Below are 9960 nucleotides of genomic sequence, written 5' to 3' on the forward strand. Positions count from 1 at the left end.
AAGCAACCTTTCATTACAAATTTCTTTCCGGCAGTTTGGCCAGGATTAGAAATGTTTTATTAAAAGACATGCAGTGAAAGTCTATGATTTGGAAAAGGTGGGTAAGTCTCCAAAGCATATACAATCTCTCTCCCTTTCCTGTCCACTACCGTACCCAACACCGTACACAGTGCCAACACTGTGTCAGAGTCTCAGGAATCTAATAGAACATGTAAAAAAGAATATTTCCCCTTTCAGCATCTTGTGACTGATGTTCATAGGTGAACTGAAATATCTAAATGATGTTAGGACTAATTCTTTGTTTTGGTTTGGTTTGGTTTTGGTTTTTTTGAGACAGGATTTCTCTGTCTTTGAACTCTGTCCTGGAACTAGCTCTTGTAGACCAGGCTGGCCTCGAACTCACAGAGATCCACCTGCCTCTACACCCAGAGTACTGGGGTTAAAGGTATGTTTCACCACTGCCCAGCAGGACTAATTCTTTAATGACCAAAATAAATGTTAATTTAGAGTGAAAAATTAAGAAAGATATGATGTGTGACAGATCGGACAAAATCATAAAACAGATATACACTGGCCCGTGTTCAGTGTCTTCTAGATGTAGGCCAAGATAGGTGGTTTTTTAGGAATAATTGATAATTAAAAATAGTAGTTCTTTATGAATTTTGAGTGTCAGTGACCATTGTTTATTTCACTTACACACACATTACCCAGCTATTTATGTTGCTAATGGTGGGTAAACCGTGGGCTGAAGCTGTCAGACAGGCATGTCTTGTTGATGCCTCAAGTTCTTATATAGCCCAAGTTCCTAACATATCGAAGACACAAGGAAAGACCTCAAGGGGTTCCTGCTCTTCAGCTGCAGCGTGGAATTCAACTGGCTCCTTTTCTCGATCTTAGACAGAAAACGTACCCTTCATCTTTGTGCTGGTGTTATTTCTTCCCTTTGCTGTGTATACACACGAGACTGACCCATCACTGAATAGCTGTCAATTCAGAACCCATGAAGCCTTAGGAATTGCCATGTAGGAGCTAAACTGTAAGAACAGTATTTCTACACAAAATGTGCAAACCCTGCCTACAGATGGGACATTGCTCTTTATGAATTGAGACATCAGGTGAATGAGAATTAAGTGAATCACGGGAATGTCTTTGAAATAACAGTATTTGTGATTGATTCTCTTTCCCCGTATTTCAAGCTAATTATCTTTGTTTGAGGTGAAAAACTAAAAAGACTTAATCTGTTTTTGAAGTTCATCCCCATCAAATTAGGCAGAATATATATGTAGCATTGTGCTGGCAGCTTGGGGACCTAGCAATTATTTTAAAAATTAATAGCATTCTCCTTTATAATATTTCACTTTTTGACAAACTTCAGCATTTACCAGTGCCTTGGAGGCTTATAATTGTCCTAACTCTCTGAGCAGCCAGCTTTATGCGCCACCAAACCAGTCACCTCAATTAAGATGAGGAAAGGAAAATTAAAGCTTTGTCTTCCTGGAGATGTTTCTTTAGCTTAAATATGTAATGTATACAAAATGTCTTGCATATGTGGATAAGTAGAAAGACATTAAATGATAGCAATTAAAAACTGAGTGCTGGGATGAGTTAAGCACAGAATCTAATAGGAACTTTGTGCTTCTGTGTTAAACCAGAGAAAGACTTTAAGATCTTCTGGACTCACTTTTATGACCAGTACTATGGGAAAAAAGAGCATCTACCACATGGGACATTGTCAAGAGTACAGAAATGCTTGGCATGCAAACAAGCAAGCTTTTACTACTACCATTATTTTTTAACATGTTTTTCTTCTGGCAAAGATGGCAAAGGGGACTAGATAGCTGGACATCTAAGCATCAGAACATAAAATATGCAACATGCATTTGTTTATTCAGCCTGTAACATGAGGACTAGAAAGATGGCTCAGTGAGCCAAGTGCTTTCCTTGGTAGCCAGGTGACCTAACTCCAGAGCTCATGTGAAAGCCAGAGGAAGTGACTCAGGGACCTGTAATCCCTGTGCTTTGAGGTGACAATAGGAAGAAAAAGCGGTTAAATCACCAGAAACTTCCATGCTAAGTAGCCCAGTGCATGGAGCAGTGAACAGCAGAGACTATCTCGAACAAGGTGGAAAGTGAGAACCAATACCTGTGGCCTTATAACCTCCACATGTGGGGTGTGGCACACACATGCTCACACTGAAGCATATGAACACATGTCACACACACACACCCTCTGGGCCACTGCCCTTTTGCAGATATGCACAGTGATGAACTTAGAGATTCCACGAATGCCTGTGAGCATTCATCACACAGCCTTGCTCTGGTCAAATCAGGATGTGAGTTGTTTAGATCCCCCAGTACCCATGAATACATGTATGTGCACACACGCACATGCATACAAATACCCACATATGCATGCCCCTCACCACCACTCTTTAGTATGTGGTGCTCTTTAGAGTGTTAAAAGAGTAGACAGTGACAGGAATCGAGGAAGCCCGGGAGGTTCTGCAACTTTGACAAGGTACTGAGAAGCTCAGGGCTAAGGCCAACCTTCTGACTCCTGCTGGGGGAGAGCCTTCTCCACATGTGAATCTCATAATGCAGGATTTTTTCATATCTTGCCATCTTGAAATGACTGACTTTTCTCATGTAACTGAGTCCTTTGTCATCCATGGGATCAAGGAATGGTCTCTATGCTTTAAAATATAGCTGGCCCACATCCAAACTGACAGTTTCTAAACTAACTAGCTCAACCGCAGATCAAAAGTATTTGTGGGTTACTGCTGTAAAATGTCTCAGTGGGTGAAGTGTCTGCTGTCTGAGCAAGGGGAGTGGTGCTTGAATCCCAAGCACTCACAGAAAAGCTGGCATGGTATGTCTGTAACCCCAGCATTGGGAGCACAGAGGTGTGGAGAAATGGAGGAGCCGTGGGCATTTTCTGTCAAGCCAGCCAAGCTATATCAGCGAGCTCCCAGGTCAGTGAGAGACCCTGTCAAACACTATAGTGATTGACGAAAACATCCAATGTCACACTCTGCACTTCATGTACATAACATATAAACACGTACCTCCACATCCTCATGCAGATGCACACATACAAAAGTACATACACAAAATACCTGTAGGGGAAGTGCGTTTGTATCAACTATACGGACTTATTTTATTGTCATAGTTCCCTCAACAATAGAGTATAACAATTACGTACTACACAAGTAACATTCACAGGAACTGTAAGTCATCTAGAGATTGCTCAAAAACCATAAGAGGTCTTTTTATATGCAAATTCCATGCTGTTTTGCAAAAGAGATTTTAGGATTTTAGCATCTAGTGGGTCCTGGAACTTTGGATACCAGCAGCTCACTGTGAATGGCATGTCTCTAGGTGATACTGCCTTCTAAACAAACTCCACATAACAGCTCTCCACTTTGTTTGAGAACACTGCCAGGAGTTTGCATCTGTGGAGAACAGAACTGTCTTTCCCAAGAGAGCCGTCTCCTGGGAAAGCAATAGCATCCATGAGGCTTTTCTAAAAACCCATCCCTGACTCTACCCCTAATCATAAACATCTGCTCTTTGGCCCCATGAGTCTGAAAAAGCAAGCCTCATCCATAAGGCCTCAGTGCTTATCACAGTTTTATGGATGTTTTGAAGGTCTATTTCTCTTCTAGTTTAGTGTGCAGGTGTTAGACACAACTTTGATAGGAGTTGATCTAGCAATAATAGAGCAGTAATGGCTAACCAAATTCCACAGCCCTAAATTCTAGTTCTCTTTTTCCAGTCAACTTTTTCACTGAGAAAAAAAAAAAACATGATTACATATAGATTATTTTTTATCTAAAAAAAATTCTTAATTATTTATCTGAATCAGTAAATCTACGGAAAAAAGGTACTGACTATATGACATATAACCTACTATAATTACCTGTGAGAAGAGAAGATACCTAGCCATTGGATTAGATTAAAACTGTTATAAATCAAACTTCTAAAAAAGACAGAAAAGTGATTTCTAACATATACTTACTCTGAGCCCCTATGCTTCTACTCTGCCTTCTAAGGGTTAATATTAGTATAAAAATAATCTCTTAGGGTTTTTCATCCTTGAAAACTCAACCTGTTTGTACATAGTCAAGTCATCACTTTACCCCGTCTGACTTACCTACTTAGGCTGGAAACCACACCAATATTTTCCATATTATATATTCAGAGCTGGAGAAGTGGCACAGGCTTTAAGAAGAGCAGTGACTGCTCTTGCAGATGACCAGGGTTCCATTCCTAGCATCTATGTGGGAGCTCAGAGCCACCTTCAACGCCAGCTCCAGAGGAACTGATGCTCCCTTCAGGCCTCTGCAGGTAGCAAACACACTAAGCCAAAACATGCATACACATAAAATAAAGGTCTTTTCTTCAGATATTATTTTAGTATCCTTATGTGATCATGATGTAGGAGTCTCCTCTGTGTGCTGTAATTACCATTAATGAATAAAGAAACTGCCTTGGCCTGTTGATAGGGCAGAACTTAGGTAGGCGGGGAAGATGGAACTGAATGCTGGGAGAAAGAAGGGTGGAGTCAGAGGGAAACACTATGGAGCCTCCACCAGAGTCAGACATGCAGGAGCTTTACTGGCAGGCCACAACCTCGTGGTGACATACAGATTAATAGAAATGGGTTAAATTAAGATGTAAGAGTTAGCCAATAAGAAGCTGGAGCTAATGGGCCAAGCAGTGATTTAATAATACAGTTTCTGTGTGGTTATTTCAGGGCTAAGCTAGCCAGGCAGCTAGGACAAACAAGCAGGCCCTCCTCCTACATGATCACATTAATAATTGTTTGGAATTATTATTTATTTCCATGCTAATTTTTCTTAATCCATAAATTAGATGATTTTACTTTCATGTAGATATATGCAAATAAATGATGTGTTTGTGTGTGTATACATGAATATGGATGAATGTGCATGTATGTGTGTGCATCTATGGGCTATTACATAAATACATATGCAATACATATGCATATCTAGAACAACATTAATGAAAGAGAGGCCACAAATTTAAAAAAGAACAGGGGAGAGGGCATGTATGAGAGAATTTGGAAGGATGAAGAGAAGAGGGGAATTATATAATTGAGGGAAAGGAAAAATAAAGGGGAAAACATTCAATTTGAAAGCAGCTCCAGTATGAGATTTTTAACTCTCTTCAATAACTTTTCTTTGGGACTTCCTTAGGAGAAGAGAATGGTCCTCCTTGTTTCCTTTGTTACAGTTTGCCCCAGAAATTCTGTTGTCTCAGAAATCCCTAAAGTGTATTATTTATCCTTTTTCTGTTACTTGTAATGAATATTTTGCCTTTACTTTTGTGTATATAATTTTGCAGGCATAGTTAGCCAATTTGCTCTAACAGGAACGATAACTTCCCTGTATGTTTCTTACCAGGCCACGATCATCCTTGATATCAAATATTATTATACAAAATGACTGCTGTAAATGCTACATTTCCCACTGATGAACTGTCAGAAAACCCAAGACAAGAAAATGAGACATTGGTGTCATATACTTTCCTCAGCTTCAAGTTTTTGTTCTATTGGAGAATGTCTCCTTCTAGGCTTTGTGTACAAATGTGAGTGACTGTATAGTGTTCACATCATTTCTTCAGTTGTATTTTTATGTTTCAGTTTTTAATCTGTATGTGTGTTGGGGTCTCTGCATGCATGTACATGCCTCAGTAACAGTATGGAAATAAAAAGACAACCTCAAATGTTAGTACTCTGCTTTGATCTTCTATGAAAGGGTCTTTTGTTCGTCACCGTATACCCAAAACTAGTTGACCCAAAAAACTCCAAGGTATTCTCCACCTCCAATCTCATCATAGAGCACTGAGATTATAGACATGTGCTACTACACACAGCCTTTGATGGATTCTGAGGATTTGAATTTGGGTTCTCAGGCTTGCCCAGCAAGTGCTTTACCTACTGAGTCATCTCCCAGTCCCTATAAGTTACTGTAATGCTGTACTCACTAGGGACATAGTACTTGGTTACCAGATTTCCTCAGTTAGCACAGGAAGGAGACTTTTCTGTTTATATCTACAGAATTAATTTGTTATTTTTATATCTTTAAATTAATATAAGTACAGGACAGCTCCAAATATTAGCAATTACTATTCCATCATCCAATATGACCAAAAGTGTTGTTAAGTTTTTCTGATATCCCTACTTCAGTTACAGTGCTACAGCGTGTGTATGTGTGTATAAGTACATGTGCACTCGCACATAAGCACCCACATGCATGTGTGTTAGTAAAGGTATGTTCCTTAACAAATGCACAATGTGTACGCATTCCTAGGTCAGCTCTGTCTAGAATCTTCGTATTGTCACAACCATGATCTCAGGGAATAATGTTTCAATTTATACACTACCAGCTTGCCCATTTGTGAAAGTGCACATTTTTCTGCCTCTCTTCTGAGCATGATTGTCACACTTAACTCTTGCACCATAACAGGACACCATGCTCACCGCTTAATTTCCATTTTTTCATCATTAGTGATCATGCATTTGTCTTCCAAGAGTGGCTTTCCACATATACTATAGAAAACATACTCCTAATTAGACCTGAGACTTACTCATTTAGTAATTAAAAGCTGGCACCCTTTGGCACATGTCTTTCCTTTTCCCAGTGATAGGTCCTGATTACCACTGCTTTTCTTTCTGCTTCTGAAGTTATGACTTTTTGGGTTCTGCAGATAGGCAAGAACATTATTTGTGTTCATTTTTCTTATTTATTTCATTTACTATAATGACTTTCAGCTTCACCTATATTATGACTTAACATGACAGAATATTTTTCCTTTTTGGCTGAAAAGTGTTCCATTCTATGTGTGTGTGTGTGTGTGTGTGTGTGTGTGTGTGTGTGTGTGTGTAGTTAAATATAACATATTTTCTTTTAATCAATAAATATTTGGGTCTTTCCACATTTTGACTACTGTTAATATTGCCCCATTGAACATGGAGACACAAACTTGCATATCACATTGGTTGATGGTGTATACTGAACTATCCTTGCACGAGCCATTTAATGTGCTGCTAAATTCATCCTCTTCTATTTCGTTGAGAACTTCTGTATCTATTAATGTGCTCACCATGGACATTGGCCTATAATTTTCTTTTCCTGTATAGAGCCTTCTGGTTTCTTTGTAGAGATTTACATTCCTGGAAAATTAAAGTTACATAAGTTCTCTCCTCTTCAACTGTGTGGAGAAGTGTGGTGTTAATTCTTCTTTCAATACTCAGTTTAAGGAATGAATCAATAAAGTTACAGGGCATAAAATCAACATTCACAAATTATCTTTAAAAGAAATTAAGAAAATAATCACATAATGAGTCAAAAAGAATAAAATAGTTTTGAATAAGTTTAATCAAGGAAGTAAAAAAATCTATAAACACTGAATTATGAATGTTATTTAATGAAATGGAAAATAACACATAACTGAAAACTATCTCATGTTTATGGAACAAGATAATTAGTATTATCAAAATATCCATACTGATCAATCAATCCAGACATTCAATGCAGTCTCTATTAGATTCCAATGATGTTTTTCACAGCAGCAGGGGGAAATATTCTAAACTTTTCATGAAACTAAGCTGTAATAGACCCCAAAAACCTAAAGCAATTTTGATAAAATCAAATAAGTAGGGGACACTGTATTACCCGATCTCCAACTGTGTTACAGAGCTGTAGTAACTGTTTGTAATAGTGTACTACTAGTATGAAAGAAGATCAGTAAGACAGAAGGAAGAGCCTAGACATGAACCAGCATTTATGTGGTCAGCTCATCTGTGATAAACACATGAAGAATACTCAGTGGGTACAGAATAGTTTCTTCAGTGGAAAGTGCTAACACCATAAAATGCCTAAGGGGGAAAACATAAGGAAAATGTTCCCTGATATTGGATTCCGGGTAGAATAGGGGGTTTTCCAGGATATGGTACTAAAAACACAACTGACCAAAGTAAAAATAAATAAAGAATTGAAAACAGCGGAACTTCATCAAACTCCTAAGCTTCCATCCAAAGTTATGAAATGTCAAAAATCCATGGGGAAGAACTTGACACAGGTCTCTGCAGGCAACTGGTGTGTTTGAAGACCTGTATTCCTCTCAAGAATTCTGTGACCCATGGTCCTTAGGCAAACCAAGGACAGAGAAGTTGGTAACAGTCAGGGGTCCTACTTTGTGACAAGGCTAGAGTGTGGACCTCAGGGATGGGTAGGGCAATCTGGCTAGTTTTTTCAGTCTTCCTAGTCCTTTCTGAGAACAGCTCTTTTTCTTGATTTTTCTCTCTGGTTTTATCTTCCATCATTCATCCCAACGTCTGCCTTTCACTCCCCTTTTTCTATCAGCTTCAGATTTAGCTTTCAATTTTTGTTCTAGTCCCTTAATGGGTGCAGTTAGCAATTATTAGTGCGATAGCTTCTTCTAGAAAATTTGCATTTATGCTTACACAATTCATTTTGATACTGCTTTTGCAACATCATATCATAGTGAGTTGTTTTTATTTTAATTCATCACTGGGCATTTTTAAATTTCTCCTCTTGGTTCTCCAACTCATTGATTAAAGCCTAAATATTTTTTTAATGATACCCTTTCACAAGTTAAAGGAATTCTGGACCATTACAAATGGTTTGTAACGAATGAGCATTGAATTCCTGTAATGAGTGGGCCTTTGGTTAAGTTCAAAAATACTTCTGCATTTATTTAGATAGCCACTTGTCCTTTTCTTTAATTCTATTTGTCTAGAAAATTACATTAATTTTTAAATGTTAATCCAATTGTGAAACCTGAGACAAATATCACTTGGCTATTATACATTAATATTTTATATATGTCTGGATTTGGTTTAATAATATTTCCCATTTATTTGAGAATCTTTTGTCTTAAGTGATATTCAAATGAAAATTTCTTTTGATTTATAGGATTTAGTATTTGAGTAATGGCGGGATAAACAAGGTGGGAGATATCCATCATTTCTTTATTTTCTGATTGTGTCTGGGTAGAGTTGTTAATTTCTTCATTATATGGTTGGTAACACAGAACGATCAAAGTGGACCTGAGACATCTTTATAAAATTCTTTAGTACAGAGAAATAGAGAGAGAATATTTTAATTGCTTTTCCAGTTAGCTTTGGTAATTTATATCTGTCAAAATTTTGTCCATTCTGCTATTAAACTTACAGAAATCAAATTATTGAAGATTATTTCATCATTCTAGAGTGACATCTCCTCTTCATTCCTACTATGAGTAACTTGGGCTGCCTGTCTTCACATTCAGCCTGATGAGAGGGTTAAGTTTATTGTTTTGATTGTAAAATTTAGCTGGTTTCAGTAATTTTCCCCGTTTTTCTCCTCTGCTGAGTGTCTCCTTTCACTGTAATTACATCCTGTGTCTGAAGAAGGGCAGCCTGGGAGCCTGTCCTAGTTTCTCTCCCTGTCGCTGTGATGAGGTCTCCTGGAAGCACCTTAGAAAGAACGTATTCTGGCTCCCGTTTCAAGGTTCAGCCCATCATGGTGAGGAAGTTGAGGAGGTAAAAGCTGGAGGCAGCTGCTCAAATCGTGTCCACAGCCAGGAAATAGCAAGCCATGCTTTCTGCAGCTCACTGCCCTTCCTCCACTTACACAGCCCAGGATCCAACCAAGGAAAAACACAGTCACAGAAGAGGCCATCAAGAGAGTTCCTCAAAGGCATGCCATGCCCAGAGCCTGTCTCCCTGCTTTGTCCAGATTCTGCCAAGTTAATAATCAACACCGCCTTTGATGGCGTGGCGCATGACAGTTCCAAAACAGTGATAAGGTTATCAATATGAATGTTACCACAGACTCTGACTTTTCCCTTGAGCCTTACTGTGGACTTGGAAAAATGTGTGTGTGTGTGTGTGTGTGTGTGTGTGTGTGTGTGTGTGTGTGTGTGTGTGTG

Source organism: Microtus ochrogaster, unplaced genomic scaffold (genome assembly GCF_000317375.1).
Source record: "Microtus ochrogaster isolate Prairie Vole_2 unplaced genomic scaffold, MicOch1.0 UNK1, whole genome shotgun sequence".
Lineage (NCBI taxonomy): Eukaryota > Metazoa > Chordata > Mammalia > Rodentia > Cricetidae > Microtus > Microtus ochrogaster.